The sequence below is a fragment of the Protopterus annectens genome, chromosome 1.part2, assembly GCF_019279795.1.
Source record: "Protopterus annectens isolate FY-2018-M chromosome 1.part2, PAN1.0, whole genome shotgun sequence".
Taxonomy (NCBI): domain Eukaryota; kingdom Metazoa; phylum Chordata; order Ceratodontiformes; family Protopteridae; genus Protopterus; species Protopterus annectens.
In genome coordinates, this window is record NC_056727.1 from 1,242,719,642 (window position 1) to 1,242,740,772 (window position 21,131).

The 21,131-nt window shown below is 45.5% G+C and overlaps 1 protein-coding gene across 1 annotated transcript in view; it reads right to left on the bottom strand.

The window, feature by feature from the left end:
• SELENON (selenoprotein N) overlaps positions 1-21,131 on the bottom strand; it is an 805,209-nt gene that overhangs the window by 255,794 nt on the left and 528,284 nt on the right. The window lies entirely within an intron of this gene.

Genomic DNA, 21,131 nt, shown 5'->3' on the forward strand with positions numbered 1-21,131 from the left:
GATTCCATGAGCAATCCATTTAGAAATGGTCTGTTTTGAAATGGCTTTACCTTGGGAACTTGAAGCATAAGAAACAAACAATTGTTCTGATTTTCTGATGTCCTTGGTTCTGTCCAGGTAAAAACGTAGTTGTCTGTGTACATCCAAGGAATGTAAGATCCTTTCCCCTTTAACTGAGGAGTGGGGAAAAAAGTTGGCAAGTGGATAGTTTGATTTAAAGCCACTTTGGAAACCACCTTAGGCATGAAGGTAGGATTAGTCCTCAAAGACACCCTGTCTTGATGAAAAATAATATAAGGTTCCACAGCCATAAGAGCTTGTAACTCTGAAACTCTCCTGGCAGAGGTTAGGGCTAACAGGATGGCTGTCTTCCAAGATAAAAACTTTATGTCAGAAGAGGCAGCAGGCTCAAAAGGAGGCAAGGTTAGTTTTTCCAAAACATAGTTGAGATCCCAAGCAGGAATGGGAGAAAATCTAGGAGGTCTTAAGTTCTTAGCTCCTCTGAGAAACTGTCTCATGAGCTGGTGGGAAAATATTGGAGGGTCTGTATTATAATGAGCAGAAATAGCAGAGGCATGTATCTTAATGGAAGAGAAAGAGAGACCCTTATGTAAGAGATCTGTCAAGTAAAGTAAAATTAAAGGAATGTTTGGAAGAAGAGGATCAGAATCCTGAGCTTGCATCCAGGAACAAAATTTTTTCCATTTTCCAGCATAAGATTTTCTAGTGCTAGGACGTCTGGCTTCTAAAATGACATCCATAACCTGCTTGGGTAGGAAAGAAGAAATCAAAGGCCCTGGATTAACCAGGCCGCCAGGCTGAGAGTTCTGACATGAGAGTGTAGAACCTGACCCTGATATTGGGACAGAAGGTTCGGAGACTGAGGTAAAACCCAAGGGGGCTCCAGACATATTTTTTTTAGACTTGGGTACCAAAACTGTCGAGGCCAATTTGGGGCCAGCAAGATTATCATCTTGGGCTTGTCTTGTTTTATCTTTAATAATACCCGTGGAAGAAGAGGAAGAGGTGGAAAGGCATATCCCGAGAGGTTCCTCCAACTGAATGATAGGGCATCCACTTTCCAAGCTTCTTTGTGGAAAGTCCTGGTGCAAAAAGTCTGTAGTTGATGACTGAGATGGGATGCAAAGAGGTCTATGTGAGGACATCCCCAGACTGCTGTTATCATCCTGAATATTTCGATGTCCAGCATCCACTCGTGTGGATCCGAAAGGTTTCTGCTCAGACTGTCTGCCAGGAAGTTTTGCTTCCCTGGTAGAAACTGAGCTTGAAGGTCCAGATTGCAAGCTAGAGCTGTGTTCCATAGATCCATGGCTAGTCTGCAAAGGGGGTAGGAATGAGATCCCCCTTGCTTGTTTATGTACCACATAACTGTGGTGTTGTCCATCCGTATTAGTAGTTGTCCTGGTTGTAGAAGATTCCTGAAGGCCATTAGAGCTTTCTGAACAGCTAACATTTCCTTTAAATTGATATGCAGGTGCTTCTGATCTTTTGTCCAAAGGCCCTGCAGACAGTTGCCCTGAAAATGGGCTCCCCAAGCATAATCCGAGGCGTCCGTGGTTAGAATCTGAGTGACAGGAGGCAGACAGAAGGGTTTCCCTTTGTTTAGAGTACATGCCCTGGACCACCAAAGGAATTCCTTTTGAAGACAAGGCAGGACGGAGATCAGTATGTCTAAACTGTGGCAATGCTGAGACCATACACTTTTAGGTACCACTGTATTTTCCTCATGTGTAGTCTTGCATATGGTAAGAGAAGGATGCAGGAGGCCATGTAACCCAAAGCCTGCAGGAATCTCCTTGCAGATAGCCGAGTTAAAGTTGCCAAGGTTTTGAAAGTTGAAGCCAGCTGTAATTGTTTTTTGGATGTCAGAAATGCCATCTGGGTTGTGGTGTTTAGAAGAGCACCCAGAAAAGTTATTTGTTGTGAGGGTGTCAAATTTGACTTTTTTATGTTTACAGAGAATCCCAGGAACTTGAGGAGGTTCTGTACAAATTCCAGATGCTGGAGTAAGACATCCTTGCTGTGTGCCTGAATTAGACAATCGTCCAGATAAGGGTAAATTTGAATTCCCTTGAGTCTGCAGTAAGCTACTACTGGAGCCAGGCATTTGGTGAAGACCCTGGGTGCAGTAGACAATCCAAAAGGCAGCGCAGAGAATTGAAAGTGCCTCGATCCGGCCTTGAACCTGAGGTATTTTCTGCGTTCCTGCCTGATGGGAATGTGTAAATATGCCTCCTTTAAATCCAAAGTTACCATCCATGCATCTTTGGACAGCATTGGAAGTAGCTGCTGTAGAGTAAGCATCTTGAATTTTGGAATCTCTAGAAAGGTGTTCAAGACTGACAGATCCAGAATGGGTCTCCATGAGTTTTGCTCCCTGGGGACTAGAAAGAGCCTTGAGTAAAAACCTTGTCCCATCTCTGAAAGTGGAACCAGTTCTATGGCTTTCATAGCCAAAAGAGCTTCCACCTGGTTAAAGGCCTCTGTCCATTGATGTTTTGGAAGGTCTGGCCATCCGCTTGGCCTTGGCAGGGTATGAAAATGGAATTTGTAACCTCTTGAAACCACATCCAGAACCGACTTGTCTTGGGTTATAGGAGTCCAATTTTGATAAAAAATAAAGAGTTTTCCTCCGAGAGGGGCTTCCAGGCAAGAAGTTCCTGCAGCCCAACAGAGGGAGTCATTGAGTTTGTTTCCTATGAGTTTGTGACCTATCCTCTCCTCCCCTAGGGGTGGAAGCAGTCCACTGTCTTGGTCTATAAGAAGCTGTGTTTGAGGCCTTCCTCTGGAGCATCTATATCTACCCCTCTGAGGCCTGTCTGAAGTGGGAAAGGACCAATTTTTAGAAGGCCAATTACTGCTAAATCTTGGTGGCTGTACTCGTAAGAAATCTTTAACTGTTTGCATGGATTTCGCCTTATCCTCCATCTTTTTAATCACCTCTTCAGCTTTTGATCCAAACAAAACATTATGCTGAACAGGAGCATCCAATAATTTAGCTTTTACTTGTTCTGGCAAATTTTGTTCCTTTAGCCATGCATGCCTTCTAATGACTGTGCCGGAGGCAGCAGCCCTACAAGAAGCCTCCAGGCATCAAATCCACAGTGTAAACCATGCTTCCCAACTTGTTCAGTGGCATGCAATAAGTCATGTAATTCCTTATCATCTGCATAGGCAGAAATGGAAGTAAGCTTTTGTTTTAAAACAAACAAGAGAAATTGCTGGTATTTCAGCATATGAAACTGACAGTTTAAAGCCCTAATGGATAAAGTAGCAGAAGTGTACACTTTTTTGCCCCATCTTTCTAAGGATCGAGAATCCTTTTCAGTAGGAATGGGATTTTTGGCAGAAGCGGCCTTAACTCCCTTAGGACCCTGAGAAATGGTTTCAGGGTCAGCAGAAGGGTTCTTGTATAAAAACTGGTGGGAATCAGGAACCCTATAATATCTATCAGGCTTAACAGGAGCAGGAGGAAAAGAGTCAGGAGTTAAGTTAGCCTCCAAAAAAGCATCATCCACAATATCCAAAACAGGAGGAATAGCCAGGGGTCTATGTTGGGGGAGAAGACGAAAATCCCTTAGTCTTTTCTTAGATTCCGAATACTCCTGTCCTTCCCAGTGGAAATGTTCCCTCATTTCATGCAAAGTTTCCCCAAAAGAGAAATCCTCAGGGGGAGAAGCTGAAGGAATAGATTCCTCAGCATCAGAATCCTCATAAGGAGGGAAAGAATATTCCTGGTCAGAAGAAGAAACTGAAGAAACAGAAGCCTGATCAGCGGAATCATAACAAACATCCTGCCTTGGCCTTTTATCTGGAGGGGGATGTGAACCCCTAATCATAGTAAGTAAATCCTCTGCCATCTTGAGTAACTGTTTCTGTGACTTGGGAGCCGGTTCAGAAGAGGCCTGTGTTGCAGTCTTTGATTTAGAAGGAGTCTTTGTCTTTGGCTTTACCTTTATTAGAAGCTGAGTAGGCCTAAAAACCCCTTCAGAAGCTGGTACCTGCACAGCGGCTCCGGACCCATCCGAAGGAGCATTGTCCAAAGGTCCTGCAACAGAAGTATTCAAAGGCCTAGTTGGCTCCTCGTGGGAGTCCGTTTTGGCCATCGGTTCCGAAATGGCCGAAGACAGGGGCTGCAAAGGCGCCTCACTGACGACTGCCGAACCTGAAGCTGGCTCTGCTTGTACAATATCGTCAGATTTGGACCTCGGAGGCCTGTCTTTGTCCTTGCGTCGTTTGTGAACTCCGGTAGCCGGGACCGTATCCGATGACATTTTGTAATTAAAACGCCTACCGAAGTAATGAAATGCAAAATCGTACCTTCGTTTAATTGTACGTTGATTGAATCTAGCACAAAACCGACAACTAGCTACGTCGCGGTCAGGGCCTAAGCAAGGAATACAGTAAGAATGACAATCCTTATGAGGTATTTGCTTCCCACATGAAATACAATTATTAACTTTTTCTGACATCGGACTGGAGCAAGAAAAAGGTTTCCCCAACGGGGTACTTAGCTTTGAGTAGGAGAAGAAAGTCTTCGGACTGAAGATTGTTCAGAAAAGTTTGTCAGGAGTCAGCCGACCGGCACTTGTGAAAGTACAGTTTTGCACCTACCATAAATGTAGATGTCCGATAGGTATGCATCTGCAGTCCTTACATATGGGTTGTCCTGCCTCAGGCAGCCCTTCGGTCGGCCGGATTCCAAAGTCTGGGTCCGGCGTCGGCTGATGTCGCCCTCTCCCTGACGTCAGAGCACCTGGGGTATAAAAGCATCAGCCGATGCCATCTTCCTCAGTTTTTCTTGCCCCAGATGCCAGGTGCCCTCTAAGGAAGGCTAAATTTGGAGAGATCAAAAAATTCCAAACATGCACAGTAATATAAAACAAATACACCATAATAGATAACCCCAACTAGCAATAAGAGGGATACGTACCCAGGAAATACCACAGAGGGGAAGGAGGGAGGGTAAACCTGACTGCAGATGCATACCTATCGGACATCTACATTTATGGTAGGTACAGAACTGTACTATGTCCTTCAAGGATGCATCTGCAGTCCTTACATATGGGTAGAATACCATAGCCAAGCTGGGGGTGGTAGGATCTAAGAAAGGGATGGTGTAGCTAAAATGCCCTGCAGGACTGCCGTAGCAAAGCCTGCTCTGGATCTGGAATATAAGGGTAAGTTGTAATGCTTGGAAAATGTATGCATGGAGCTCCATGTAGCAGCTTCTAAAATGTCCTTGGTAGCCACCCCTCTTAAAAAGGCTGTGGAGGTGGCTGTGACTCTGGTGGAATGAGGTCTAATGTTAGCTGGCACGGTTTTGCCATGAAAAGAGTAACAGAATCGAATGCAATTCCCTATCCATTTTGAAATTGTCTGTTTGGAAATTGCTCTTCCTTGTACCCCAGCAGCATATGCTACAAATAGCTGGTCAGATTTTCTGTAAGTCTTAGTTCTGTCCAAGTAGTAGCGCAACTGTCTCTGAATGTCCAGGGTATGCAGAAGTTTCTCCCCTTTGTTCTGTGGATTTGGAAAGAAGGTAGGCAGGTGAATAGCTTGGTTCAGTGAGACCCTGGATACCACCTTTGGCATGAATGAAGGATTGGTCCTCAGTGAAACTCTGTCCTGATGAAAAATAAGAAATGGTTGTACTGCCATGAGGGCCTGCAACTCAGATACTCTTCTTGCTGAGGTTATGGCCAGAAGGAAGGCAGTCTTCCAAGACAGGAACTGTAGTTCTGAAGATGCTGCTGGTTCAAAGGGAGGTAGAGTTAATTTTTCCAACATAAAGTTAAGGTCCCATGTAGGCACTGGTGGTTTCCTTGGAGGATTGATGTTTTTAACTCCCCTTAGAAACTGCCTTAGGAGAGGATGAGAAAAGACAGGTGGATCAGTATTGTATTCTGCTGAAATTGCTGAAGCATGGATTTTTATGGAAGAGTAAGAAAGGCCATTGTGCAGCATTTCTGCCAAGTATCCCAGGATATGTGCCAAGTTCATCACTGTCGCATCTAGGCCCTTTGTGGTGTTCCAAGTGCGAAATCTTTTCCATTTTGCTGAATATGCCTTTCTTGTGGAAGGCTGGCGAGCTTCCATGATGATGTCCTTCAATGTCTTGGATAGCTTACCCTGGTGAGGAGTCAAGGTATTCTCCAGGCTGTCAGCTGCAAGGTTTTCAGGCTGGAGTGCAGAGTTTTGTAATTGTGTTGTGTCAGAAGAAGTGGCCATTGTGGTAGAGGCCATGGTTTCGTGCGTGACATGCTCCTTAACAGTGGGTACCAGTGCTGTCTGGGCCAGTCCGGAGCTATCAGAATCACTTTGGGCTGCTCTGTCCTGATCTTCAGTAAGACCTTGGTCATTAATGGAAGAGGTGGGAATGCATACACTGTTAGAGTATTCCAGCTGAAAGAGGGCGCCCACTTTCCATGCTTGTGGGTGGTATGTCCTTGAGCAGAATTTCTTCAGCTGATGGTTGTGTTGGGAGGCAAAAAGATCTATGTCCGGCCTCCCCCATGATTGTGTTATCTGAAGGAAGATGTCTGGGTGCAGCATCCATTCGTGTGGATCCATGATATTTCTGCTTAGGCTGTCCGCCAGTATATTGTATTTTCCTGGCACAAACTGGGATTGCAGCTCTATATTGAGTTTTAGGGAAAGTTCCCAAAGATTCATTGCCAGCCTGCAAAGAGGGTAGGAATGAGTACCTCCTTGCTTGTTTATGTACCTCATGACTGTGGTATTGTCTGTCCTTATTAGCAGGTGTCCTTGATGCAGAAAATGTTTGAAGGCCTCGATTGCATGTATCGCCGCCAGCATTTCCTTTTGGTTTATGTGCATGCGCAATTCTTTCTGTGACCATATTCCTTGGATGCATCTGCCCTCCATGTGTGCTCCCCATCCATGGTCTGAAGCGCCCGTTGTAATGGTTTGGCTGATTATTGGTTTGCTGAAGGGCAGACCCCTGTTTGACTGGCTTGCTTGAGCCCACCACAGAAATTCCTTTTGAAGGCATGGAATGAGTGGTATCAAAGCTTCTAGGCTGTGACTGTGCTGACACCATAAACTCCTTAGGTACCATTGTAGTTTCCTCATATGTAGCCTTGCTTGTGGAATCAGAAGAATGCAAGATGCCATGTAACCCAGGGCCTGCAGGATTTTCCTTGCAGTCAGCTGAGTTTGTTTGGTCAGATTTTTGAAATAATCCGGTAGTTGTCTTTGTTTTTCTTCTGTGAGAAAAGCCATTTGGGTGGTTGTATCTAGTTTCGCACCCAGAAAAATTATCCTTTGGGATGGAACAAGTCTTGATTTGTGAATGTTGACTGTATATCCCAAAGCCTGAAGTAGGCGGATGGCATAATTCAAGTGTTTTACCAAAGTTTGTTGGCTGTCCGCTTGTATAAGGCAGTCGTCCAGATATGGGTATATTTGAATCCCCTGAAGTCTGCAGTGTGCAACTACTGATGCCAGGCATTTCGTGAATACTCTGGGTGCAGTAGATAAGCCAAAGGGCAATGCTGAGAATTGATAATGCTCTGAACCTGCAAGAAATCTGAGGTGTCTTCTGCAACTTTGTCTGATAGGGACATGCAGGTATGCCTCCTTGAGGTCTAGAGTTACCAGCCAAGACCCCTTGCCCAGCATGGGAAGGAGTTGCTGTAGGGTCAGCATTTTGAATTTTGGCACAATGAGATAAGTATTCTGTGTGGACAAGTCGAGAATAGGCCTCCATTGTTTTTCTTTTCTTGGGACAAGGAATAGTCTGGAATAAAATCCTTGGCCTTGTTCTGTGAGAGGAACCTTTTCTATAGCTTTCATTTGCAATAGGTTAGAAATTTGTTTTAAAGCCTCTGCCCTTTGATTCGGTGGCAGGTTTGGCATGCCTTTTCTTTTTGGTAATGTATGAAAATGGAACCTGTATCCTTTGTCTATTATTTGCAGTGTCCATTTGTCCCTTGTAATACTGTGCCAATTTTTTGAGAATAAAGATAACTTTCTGCCCAAAGGTGCTTCCAATTGAGCCCTGGTTGGCGGGGTCAAGGTAAAGTCATTGAGTCTGACCTTGTGGAGCAGTTGTAGGCCCTGCACTACCTCTCTGGTTAGGAGGCTGCCATTGACGTCCTCTGTAGGAGCCTCTAGCTTGCCCTCTACCTCTGGCACGCCTGTTCTTGCCTCTTTGAAATCTCTCTGTGTCTGGAAAGGACCAATTCTTAGAGGGCCAACTTCTGCTGAATCTTGGTGGTTGGACCTGGAGAAAATCTTTGCCTGTCTGTACAGATTTAGCTTTTTCCTCAAATTTCTTTAAGACCTCCTGAGCAGTGGAGCCAAATAACTTTTGCTTTTCCAGTGGCGCATCCAGAAGCTTTGCTTTAACATGATCTGGCAGAGTTTGTTCCTTCAGCCAAGCATGCCTACGTATGACTGCACCTGTCATTGCTGACCTACATGAAGCTTCCAATGCATCATAACCACACTGCAAGAAATGGTTGCTAACCTGTTGGGAGTTATGTACCAGATCCTGAAGTGACTTGCGATCTAGGGGTTCAGGTGAAGACAGTTTTCTATGCAATTCATCTAACAAATACTCTTGGTACTGTATCATATGGAATTGACAATTTAATGCCCTCATAGAAAGAGTGGAAGAAGTATACACTTTTTTACCCCATCTCTCTAAAGCCCTGGACTCCCTTTCAGAGGGAGTGGATTTTTAGTAGTGGCAGATGCAACCCCTTTAGGGCCCTGGGAAATAGTTTCAGGGTCAGCAGAGTGGGCCTTGTAAAGGAAATGATGTGAGTCCGGGACCCTGTAGTACCTATCGGGTTTGACAGGAGCCAGAGGAAGGGAGTCAGGGGTAATGCTAGACTCAGAGTACACATCATCAATGACATTCAAAACAGGAGGAATAGCCAAAGGTCTATGCTGAGGTAAATGCAAAAAAGTCCTTAATCTCTTCCTGGAATCAGAGAATTCCTGGCCCTGCCATTTGAAATGCTCTCTCATGGAGTGGAGGGTCTCCCCAAAGGACAACTCTTCAGGAGGGGAGGCAGAGGGAATAGATTCCTCTGCATCAGAATCCTCGTAGGCCTCCTCCTGGTAGTCTGAAAGAGCAGAGCCATCTGAGGCCTCATCAGAGGACTGGGGATCAGTGGGCTCAACCCTGGGCCTTTTGTCTAGAGGAGGTTGAGAGCCCCTGTCCGGATGTGGCTGAGAGCCCCTAATTAAGGAAATAAGGTCCTCAGCTAAACTTAAATTAAAATCTGTGAACCTGTAGTGGATCCCTGAGGAATAGCCTTGGGAGGCAGAGATTTTGGCTGTTTAGCAGCTTTAGCCCTTGTGAATGCCTTTATGGACATGGATGCAGGAGGCCTGGCTGCTCCATGTGCTGGTGTAGCTTTGTCTAGGGAAATGGTGTTGGATGTTTCCGGAACACCGGTTTCTGAGGGAAATTCTATAACCGACTCAGAAGAGGCTTTCGGGGCCGAGGTTGTCAGCTGTGCGGTTTCGACGGTCGGAAGTACCAAGGACTCGGTTTCAGCCGAGACCGAGACACTCGCGGTAGGCCTAGGCGTGGTTTCAGCCGAAACCATGGTCCGCGTGTGTCGGTCCTTGTCCTTCCGTTTTTTGGTTAAATGAGAAGTCGGAGCCTCCGACGGCATATTGTAACAGTAACTAACCACCAAAAATTCCTCTGCAAACTCCGCCCGACGCCTAAGAGTGCGTCGGTTGAAGGAGGCACAGGCTGTACAGGGCGAGACGTCGTGGTCTGGGCCTAGGCAGGGGAGGCAGTAAGAATGGAAATCCTTATGAGGTATTTGTTTCCCACAAGTTAAGCAATTATTAACTTTAAGCATTTGATCTGACATCGGCTGAGGCAAGAAAGAGTCCCCAACAGGGTGCTTAGCTTTTGAAGTCTTCGGTAGCTGAAGTTACAGGAGCTGGCCGACCGGCACTTGCGAACTGCTTCTGCTTCGGGCACCACGCGGCAAGAAAGACTGAGGAAGATGGTGTCGGCTGATGCTTTTATACCCCAGGCGCTCTGACGTCGGGGAGAGGGCGACATCAGCCGATGCCGGACCCAGACTTTGGAATCCGGCCGACCGAAGGGCTGCCTGAGGCAGGACAACCCATATGTAAGGACTGCAGATGCATCCTTGAAGGACATCTGCTATCACCGCATGGCAAGAAAGACTGGGGAAGATGGAGTCGGCTGTCAGCTTTTTACTCCTGGCGCTCTGACGTCAGGGAGCATGGTTGAACAGCCGACGCCGGACCCAGACTTTGGGATTCTGGCCGACCGAGGACTGCCTGCCGGCAGGGGAGAAGCCCACAGTCATGACTGCAACAGTGAAACACGATGAACATCATCAGTAATTTTTCAGTTAGTTAGGAAAATATACTGTGATTAGCTAAATGTATTGTTTTTCTGTATCTGTCCCTATCTTTCCTTCTGTGTTTTTATATTTCCTGTGAATTGAAACTCTGATGTTAATTGTAAATAGGCACTCAGTATTCTCATGTTTTCTATTTTATTATGTATTATTAATTATATTTATACCTTTCATTGTGTCTGGTCTTTTAGAAAATATTTTAACCTTTGAGAGTATTTACATTTATTTGGTGGCAATGTGGCTTCATGCTTATGAAAGTCTTGCTGATGGGTTAACACTACCATTTGCATAAGTATTAATTATACTAACAGTAATTGAGTATCCTGGTAAGAGCCTTAAAGTAGTTGTCTGATGGCAGTGAATCTACCTTATAGTCTGGGTGGAGGTGGCACAGTGAGTAAATCTGTGCTAGCCTTTTCCAGGTGTGTGTGTATACGAAAATCAAATCTTAAAGACTGAGTGTCAGCTACTTGAAACAGGGACACAAAGCAATGACTTCTACAGAGAGGAAGGTGGAGTCTTATTTGGAGCCTGGAGAAGTAGTCCATCCCCAGGACTGGAGTGTGCTCCCTGTGTGCTTTTAAGGGAAACTGTGATTGGTGCACAGAGCCGCATCTGAAAATACTGTTTCTATCTATTTTTGTTCTAAGTGAACATTCCCTACCAGTGTCAGTGGTGAGGACGGAGACTCCTTGATTACTGGCTCAGAGGAGGGACGTTATGTATTGTTCAGCAGTGGTGTGGATATAACCAAACTTCTGTAGCCTGCGAGCTGTTGTCACTGAAGGTGTGTGTACTCTCAGCAGCCACAAGGTAAACATACAGAGTTTCATTTCTCGCAACAGTTTTATTTTTGTTAGTTTAGTTTAGTCAGGGAAAGCAGGCAAAGATGTCAGCACAGAATTATGGTAAGCTGAAAGTGAACCAGTTGGCTAAGATGTGCAAAACTGAAGGACTGGTGCATGCCAACCTGACTAAAGAGGAAATGATTTTTAGCCTGCAGTACAGACCAGCAAACAAGAGGACAATCAGTCTGGCGATGGAGATGTGCAGCCCTCAGAAATAGGACAGTTCACCTTTTCTTCAAAGGATATAAAAACCCATCTGGAGTTAGAGACCTGAAATGGAGGCAAAATGCATGGAATTTGAATTGGCAGAGAGACTGCAGTGTTTGTAGGTCAAAGAAAATGAGAGACTGAGGAGTTTGGAGGCTGAAGAAAATGAGAAGCAGTGTCAATATGAGAGGGATATGCTAACTCTATCAGGAAAGCACAGTTGTGTACACTTACTATAAATGTAGATGTTCGAGTATATTCACTGTTGCAGTCATCACATTTGGGTTATGTGCCTGCAGGTAGCCCTCAGCCGGCCTGAATACCAGAGCTTTCAGATTTCTGCGGCGGATGCTGTCACTTCTTCCATGACGTCAGGTCGTCAGGGGTAGAAAACATGCAGCCGACACCATGACATCAGTTTTTCTTGCCCCAGATGTTAGGTGCCCCCACAATAGGAAGCAATTATAAGGTATGGTACACCCCCATCAAAAAGCAAATACACAAGAAAAAATAAATATACCAAACAAGAAGGAAAGGTAGAGCCAAGAGAAGTCAGGGGGCTGGTGGGAGGGGAACCAGGACTGCAACAGTGAATACACTCGAACATCTACATTTATGGTAAGTGTACACAACTGTACTATGTTCTTTGTGTTTCACTGTGGCAGTCATCACATTTGGGTTGATTCCCAAAGCTAAGGAAGGGAGGAGGTAGTTAAAGAGCATTAGGGCCAGCTATTAAGCCCTGCAAGATTGCTGTGGCAAATCCAGCTCTGGATTTAGAAAAGATAGGCATGTGGTAATGTTTGATGAAGGTATGTACAGAGCTCTAGGTAACAGCTTCCAGGATGTCCCTGGTAGGGACTCCTTTGAAAAATGCCATAGAGGTAGATGCAGCCCTGGTGGAATGTGGTCTTATCCCCTGTGGGGTAGGTTTTCCATGGTGCTTGTAGCAGAAATAAGTGCAATGGGCAATCCATTTGGAAATGGTTTGCTTTGAAATACTCTTCCCCTCTGCCCCTGCAGCAAAGCCAACTAGCAACTGTTCAGATTTTCTGAGAGGCTTAGTCCTGTCCAAATAAAATGTAAGTTGTCTGTGCACATCCAGAGAGTGCAGTATTCGTTCCCCTTTGTTTTGTGGATTAGGGAAAAAAGTAGGCAAATGAATGGACTGATTTAGGGCCACACTAGAAACCACCTTGGGCATAAAGGAAGGGTTAGTCCTGAGGGAAACCCTGTCCGCATGGAAGATAATGAAGGGTTCCACTGCCATAAGGACTTGTAATTCAGACACTCTTCTTGCTGAAGTGATGGCTAGAAGGAAGGCTGTTTTCCACAAAAGGAATTTCAACTCTGCTGTTGCAAGCTGGCTTAAAGTGGGGGAAGAGTGAGCTTTTCCTATACAAAGTTAAGGTCCCAGGCTGGAGTGGGAGCTCTCCTGGGGGGTCTTAATTTGTTGGCCCCTCTAAGAAATTGTTTTAGCAAGGGGTGAGAGAAGAGGGGTGTCTCAGTATTATAATGTACTGAAATGGCAGAGGCATGAATTTTAATAGACGACAAGGATAAACCCTCGTGGAGCATTTCTGTTAAGCACTCTAGAATATGAGGTAAGCTGGGCACCGTTGTGCCCACCCCCTGAGCCTGGCTCCAGGAACAGTATCTTTTCCATTTTTCAGCATAGGATTTTCTAGTACTAGGCCTCCTTGCCTCCAGAATGGCATCCAGCACCTACTTACTGAGGGATGCTAGAGGAGAGCTCAAGGAATTAGCCAGGCTGCAAGGTTCAGGGTTTGAAGCTGAGGGTGCAGAATCTGGCCCGCCTGCTGGGACAGCAGGGAAGGGGTCTGAGGCAGGTGCCATGGTTGTAGCAGTGTCATACTGTGCAAGAGGGCGTACCAGTGCTGGCGTGGCCAGTCTGGTGCAATCAGTATTGTCCTTGGCTTGTCCTGTTTGATCTTTAGTAGAACCTTCGAGAAGAGGGGCAGAGGGGGAAAAGCATAAACCAAGAGGCTTTCCCAGGTAAAGGACAGGGCATCCACTTTCCAAGCTTGACTGTGGGGAGGCAAACATGTCTACCTCTGGAGTCCCCCATTTGTTTCTCAAGAGGTTGAATATCTTGGGTTCTAGTTTCCATTCGTGTGGGTACATGACATTTCTGCTTAAGTCATCTGCCAGTGAATTTAGTTTGCCTGGCAGGAATTGTGCTTGTAGGTGCACTTGGTAGCTCAAGGCTGTGTTCCACAGAGCCATGGCTAGTCTGCACAGAGGGTAGGAGTGGGTCCCCCCCTGCTTGTTTATGTACCACATAACTATGGTGTTGTCTGTCTTTACCAATAGTTGTCCTGGAAGAGTACGGTTTTTGAAGGCTGTCAGAGCATTCTGTACAGCTAACATTTCATTTTGATTGATATGCAAGTGCATCTGTCTCGGGTTCCATTTGCCCTGAATGCACTGCCTTGCCATGTGAGACCCCCATGCATAATCTGATGCGTCTGTTGTTAGGGTTTGGGTGGCAGGAGGTAGAGTGAAAGGGAGTCCCTTGTTGTGGTAGCAGGCCTCTGCCCACCAAAGAAACTCTGTCCTTAGACAAGGAATGATAGGAATCATTGTTTCCAGACCCTGAGAATGGTGACACCATAGGCTTTTTAGATACCATTGGAGTTTCCTCATATGCAGTCTTGCATATGGAATTAGCAGAATGCAAGAGGCCATGAACCCCAGAGCCTGAAGTGTTTTCCTTGCAGATAGCTGGGCTTTTGTGGCCAATAGTTTGATGTAGGTTGTCAAATAAACTTGTTTCTCCGGAGTGAGGAATGCCATCTGGGAAGTTGTGTTCAAGCTTGCTCCCAGGAATACAATCTGTTGGCAGGGTACTACGTGAGATTTCTTTTCGCTGATGGTGTACCACAGTGAGGTTAGAAGTTTCTTTACAAATGCCAGGATAGGCCTTTGTCCAGCATCTGAATCAGACAATCATCCAAGTATGGGTAAATTTGAATATTTCTCTGCCTGCAAAATACAATGGCTGGAGCTAGACACTTTGTGAACACCCTGGGCGCAGTAGATAAGCCAAAGGGAAGTGCAGAGAACTGAAAGTGCATGGAGCCCGCCCTGAAACGTAGGTATTGTCTGCAGGATCCTCTTATTGGGATGTGCAGGTAAACTTCCTTTAAGTCTAGGGTTGCCAGCCAGGCATCCTTGGCTAGCATAGGAAGAAGCTGTTGAAGAGTTAACATTCTGAATTTTGGAACCACCAGAAAGGTGTTGAGAATAGAGAGGTCCAGGATAGGATGCCAGGAGTTGTCTTTTCTGGGTACCAGAAAAAGTCTTGAATAAAAACCTTTTCCCCTTTCTTCTGCTGGGACAGGTTGAATAGCCCTGATACTGAGAAGAGAGAAAACCCGCTGTTGGGCCTCCGCCCATTGATTTGGGGGGAGGTCTGGAAAGCCATTTGGGGTTGGTAGTGTGTGGAAGTGGAATCGGTATCTTTGGGAAGCTATGTTCAAAACTCATTTGTCCTGGACAATGAGTTCCCAGTTTTTTGCATGCAGGGCGAGCTTTCCTCCTAAGGGAGCAGGTAGTTGAGCAGGGCTTGAAAGGGTTAAGGTTAAGTCATTGTGCCATTTTTCCGTAGGGGGGTGGCTTACTTTATCTCACAGGTCTGAATGCAGCCAGAGACTCAATGTCTGTGGGAAACATGGGCTGGGATCCTAATCTTTTGTCCGTAGTGGTGAACTAATTGCTACCCTGAGATGCCACAGAATGGCTGGCTAGTCTCTGCAGGAAGGGTGAAAGGGCTGGAATTGTTTTACAGTCTCTGGATACTGTAATAAGGTAACAAGCCTTAGCAAAGTTCTAGCTGTGTACTGTGACACATCTGTGCCAGATTTTGGCTCATGTTTCTTGTGAGGGGGTAGTGTAGGAAAGTACAGTTGTGTACACGTACCATAAAATTTAGATGTTCGAGTGTATTCACTGTTGCAGTCATTACAACTGGGTTATCCTGCTGGCAGGCTACCCTCAGTCAGCCTGAATTCCAAAGTCTAGGTCTGGCATCGGTTGCTGTCACCTCTTCCCTGACGTTAGTGCGCCAGGGGTATAAAAGGTGCAGCCAACGCCATTTTCTTCAGTTTTTCTTGCCCCAGATGTCAGGTGCCCCCAAAAGGGTAGGCTAAAAATATGTCAATAAAACATGCATGCACCAAGGTATATATTTTGCCTTCATCTGCAAGCAAATACACCACATAGGTTGTATAGAATAAAAAAGTACAGATAAGTTCCGGCAAAGAAATGGGGGATGGCGGGTTGGTAACCTGGACTGCAACAGTGAACACACTCAAACATCTACATTTATGGTAAGTGTACACAACTGTACTATGTTCTTCGTGTCTCACTGTTGCAGTCATTACAATTGGGATGAATCCCAAAGCTAAGGTTGGGAGGCTGGAGCTAAATAGCATTAGGAGCGGCTATTAGGCCCAGCAGAACTGCAGTGGCAAAGCCTGCCCTGGATTTAGAGTAGAGTGGTAAGTGATAGTGCTTTGTGAAAGTGTGCACTGAACTCCAAGTAGCAGCCTCTAAAATGTCTTTGGTTGGTACTCCCATGAGGAAGGCTGCTGAAGTGGCTGCTGCTCTGGTTGAATGTGGCCTAATACCCTTAGGTACTGGCTTGCCAAGTTGTGAATAGCAGACACGAATGCAGTGGCCTATCCACTCTGAAATAGTCTGCTTTGAGATAGCCTTTCCTTGTGATCCTGCAGCATATGCAACTAGTAATTGCTCTGTCTTTCTGAAAGCTTTGGTTCTGTTTAAATAGAAGTGTAGCTGTCTGTGTATGTCCAAAGAATGCAGCATTCTCTCCCCCTTATTCTCTGGGCTTGGATAAAAGGTAGGCAGATGAATAGTTTGGTTAAGGGCCACATTGGACACTACCTTAGGCATAAATGTCGGGTTTGTCCTCAGAGAAACCCTGTCTGGATAAAAAATTATAAAAGGTTCCACAGCCATGAGTGCCTGTAGCTCTAAGACACGTCTTGCAGAAGTTATTGCTAGGAGCAGAGCTGTTTTCCAAGATAAAATCTTTATATCAGCTGTAGTGGCTGGCTCAAAAGGAGGCAGGGTGAGTTTTTCCAAGACATAATTGAGGTCCCATGCAGGTATTGGTGATCTCCTTGGAGGCCTTAAATTTTTGGCCCCTCTGAGGTACTGCCTTAATAAAGGATGAGAAAAGATTGGTGGCTCTGTATTGTAATGAGCCAAAATGGCAGAGGCATGAATTTTTATAGATGAAAAGGATAGGCCTTTGTCCAGCATCTCAGTCAAGTATTGCAAAATGAGAGGAATATTTGATACAGCTGTGTCAATTCCTTGTGCCTGGTTCCAAGCACAGAATCTCTTCCATTTCCAGCATAGGATTTTCTAGTACTAGGCCTCCTGGCCTCCAAAATGACATCCATCACCACTTTAGTGAGAGGTGTGTTTTGTATGACTACATTATCTGCCATGCTGCCAGATTTAAGGTCCTGAGTTGGCTGTGCAGGATCTGATTGTTCTGCTGGGACAGTAGATGAGGCACTTGAGGTAAGGTCCAGGCTGGGCATTGAGACAAGTTCCTTAGGATTGGATACCAGTACTGGCGTGGTCAGTCTGGGGCAATCAGTATAATTTTTGGCTTCTCATGTCTGACCTTCAGGAGTACCTTGGGGAGGAGAGGCAGAGGAGGAAAGGCATATATTGTTAAGTTTTTCCAGCTGAAAGATAGGGCATTCACTTTTCATGCTTGTCTGTGATAAGTCCTTGTGCAGAATCTCTTTAGTTGGCAGTTGTGAGGTGAGGCAAATAGATCTAGTCCGGGCATCCCCATTTCCTTGTTACCATGCTGGAGACTTGTGGATCCAATTTCCACTTGTGGGGATCCATGAGGTTTCTGCATAGTTCGTCTGCCAGAGTATTTATCTTTCCTGGCAGGAATTGTGCCTGAAGATGTACTTGGTAAGTCAATGCTGTGTCCCACAAAGTCATGGCTAGTCTGCAAAGGGGGTAAGAATGAGTGCCTCCCTGCTTGTTTATATACCACAAGACCGTGGTATTGTCTGTCTTTATCAGTAGTTGTCCCGGATAAAGTAGGTCCTTGAAGGCTGTCAGGGCATTTTGAACAGCTAGCATCTCTTTTTGATTGATATGTAGATGCATTTGGTTCGGACCATGTGCCTTGAATACATCTTCCTGCCATGTGGGCTCCCCAGGCATAATCCGATGCATCCGTTGTTAATGTCTGTGTGGCTGGGGGTAGAGTGAATGGCTGTCCCTTGTTCTGGTGACAGGCCTTCGCCCACCATCGAAACTCCTGTTGCAGGCAGGGAATGAGAGTAACTATTGTTTCCAGGCTGTGGCAATGTTGAGTTCAAACACTTTTAGTCTTGCATATGGAATTAGTAGAATGCAGGATGCCATGAAGCCCAAAGCCTGCAGAATTTTTCTTGCAGATAACTGGGCCTTTGTTGTCAACAGTTTCAAATAGGTAGTCAGTTGCCTTTGTTTGTTTGGCGTGAGATAAGCCGTCTGGGCAGTTGTATTTAAGCTTGCACCCAGGAATATTATCTCTTGAGAGGGTACTAGTTTTGATTTCTGTTTGTTGACTGTGTACCCTAGACATGGTAGTAATCGCTTTACAAATGCCAGATGCTGTAGTAGAATGTCCTTGTTCTCTGCTTGAATGAGGCAGTCGTCCAAGTAAGGATATATTTGTATTCCTCTTTGTCTGCAGTATGCAATTACTGGTGCCAGGCACTTTGTGAAGACCCTGGGCGCAGTAGATAAGCCAAAGGGCAGTGCAGACAATTGGTAGTGCATTGAGCCAGCTTTGAATCTGAGGTATCTTCTGCACGTTTGTCTGATTGAGACATGCAAGTATGACTCTTTTAGATCCAAAGTCACAAGCCAAGCCTTCTTGCCCAACATGGGCAGAAGCTGCTGTACAGTCAAAATTTAGAATTTTGGAATATCCAGATATATGTTTAGAATAGATAGGTCCAGTACTGGTCTCCAGGCTTTGTCCTTTCTGGGTACCAAGAACCATCTTGAATAGAATCCTTGTCCCTGCTCTTGCTCTGGTACTTGTTGAATGGCCTTCATGTCCATGAGGGATGAGACTTGTTTTTGTGCCTCTGCCCATTGATGTTTTGGCATGTCTGGCCAACCGTTTGCCCTTGGAAGGGTATGGAAGTGAAACTTGTAGCCTTGTGACACTATGTTTAAGACCCATTTGTCCTGGGTTATTATGTGCCAATTTTGAGAAAAAAGTGCTAGTTTTCCCCCTAAAGGTGCTGCCAGAAGATAAGTGCTTGGTGCAGGCAGGGGGAAGTCATTGAGACTGTTTCCTGTAAGGCTGTGATTTGTCTTCTCCAGTTTTGGAGGTAGACGCACCCCATTGTTTAGACCTGTACGAACCTTGGGGCTGGGATCTGCCTCTAGGGCATCTGTATCTCCCCCTTTGTGGCCTGTCTGACACTGAAAAGGACCAATTCTTTGTAGGCCAGTGTCTGCTAAATCTTGGTGGCTGTACCTGTAAGAAATCCTTGACTGTTTGCATAGATTTAGCTTTGTCCTCCATTTTCTTTAACACCTCTTCTGCTTTAACACCAAACAAAGCATCATGCTGTAATGGAGCATCTAATAATTTTGCTTTAACATGATCAGGTAGATTTTGTTCCTTTAACCAAGCATGCCTCCTAATGGCAGAACCCGTAACTGCGGCCCTGCAGGAGGCCTCCAGAGAATCAAAACCACATTACAAAGCATGCTTTCCAACTTGTTCAGCTGCATGCAATAAATCCTGCATTACTTTGTTTTCTGCACATTCAGAATGTATCAACATTTCCTGTTTAAGCAGTGACATAATATATTGCTGATATCTGAGCATATGAAACTGACAATTTAAAGCCCTTATAGCCAAGGGAGCAGAAGTATAAATCTTTTTTCCCCATCTGTCTAATGCCCTAGAATCCCTGTCAGAGGGAGTAGGGTTTTTTGCAGTGGAAGCTTTGACCCCTTTGGGACCCTGATAGATAGTTTCTGGGTCAGCAGCAGGGTTTTTGAAAAGGAATTTATGAGAGTCAGGAACCCTGTAGTACCTGTCCGGCTTAACAGGAGCTGGAGGTAAGGAGTCAGACTGGACTCTGAAAATACATCATCTACAATGTCTAACACAGGTGGAATAGCTAGGGGCCTGTGTTGTGGTAGTAAAAGGAAGTCTCTGAGCCTTTTCTTAGATTCTGAATAATCTTGGTTCTCCCAGTGGAAATGCTCCCTCATGGTATGTAAAGTTTCCCCAAAAGAATAATCCTCAGGATGAGAGGCTGAAGGGATAGATTCTTCAACATCAGCATCCTCATAGGGAGGAAGAGAGTATTCCTGATCAGAAGAGGAATCAGATGAAATGGAAACCTGATCTGAAGATTCATAGTCTGTCTCTTGCCTAGAACTCTTATCTGGAGGGGGATGGGAACCCCTGATCAAAGTAATTAGGTCTTCGGCCATTTTGAGCATCTGTTTCTTAGGCATGGAGGCCTGTCCATGAGGTTGTTGTACTTGTTTCTTTGTCTTTAAAGGTGCTTTAGTCTTTGCCTTTGAAGCTGAAGTCATTTTAACATATAACTGAGTAGGTCTGAAAACACCCTCAGAAGCCGATGCCTGCTCAGCGGCTCCAGACCCATCTGAGGGAATAGTTTCCGAAGGTCCAATACCTTGAGCTTCCAGCGGCCTGGTCGACTCCACGTGGGTGTCGGTAGTGGCCTGCGAGTCTAAAGTAGCGGTCGTCAGGGGCTGTGAAGGCGCCTCACTGAGAACCGGCGATCCGGCGACTGGCTTAGAAGAAGCCTCGTCGTCGGTTTTGGACCTCGGATGCCTGTCCTTTTCTTTGCGTTTCTTGTGAATTCCGGTAGTCGGATGGCTATCCAACGACATTGTATAGTTAAATCTTCTGCCAAAACAGTGAAATGCAAAATTGTACTGACGCTTAATAGTGCGTTGGTTAAATCTAGCACAAAACCGACAACTAGCAACGTCGTGGTCAGGGCCTAGGCAAGGAATACAGTAAGAATGAAAGTCCTTCTGAGGTATTTGCTTCCCACAAGAAATACAATTATTACCTTTTTGTGACATCGGTCTGGAGCAAGAAAAAAGTTTCCCCAATGGGGTACTTAGCTTTTTGTGAAGACTTCAGATCTGAAATTCGAACACAAAAATCTCAGGAGTCGGCCGACCGGCACTTGCAAACTGCTTTTGCTTCGGGCACCGTGCGGCAAGAAAGACTGAAGAAAATGGCATCGGCTACATCTTTTATACCCCTGGCGCACTGACGTCAGGGAAGAGGCGACAGCAACAGATGCCGGACCTAGACTTTGGAATTCAGGCCGACTGAGGGTAGCCTGCCAGCAGGATAACCCAATTGTAATGACTGCAACAGTGAAACACGAAGAACATCCACAGAATCAAGTGAACAGATGTTATGTCATCCTGTAGCCAGCACTGAAATTGTACTTAGATACTAGTGAGAAAGTGTCAGTGACACTCAAACCTCAGTTTTGGAACTGACAAGACCATTCACTCCCTTCATCTTGCCTTACTTTAGTAAGTAACTTAAATAGGGAACAGTAATTCTTCAGTCAGT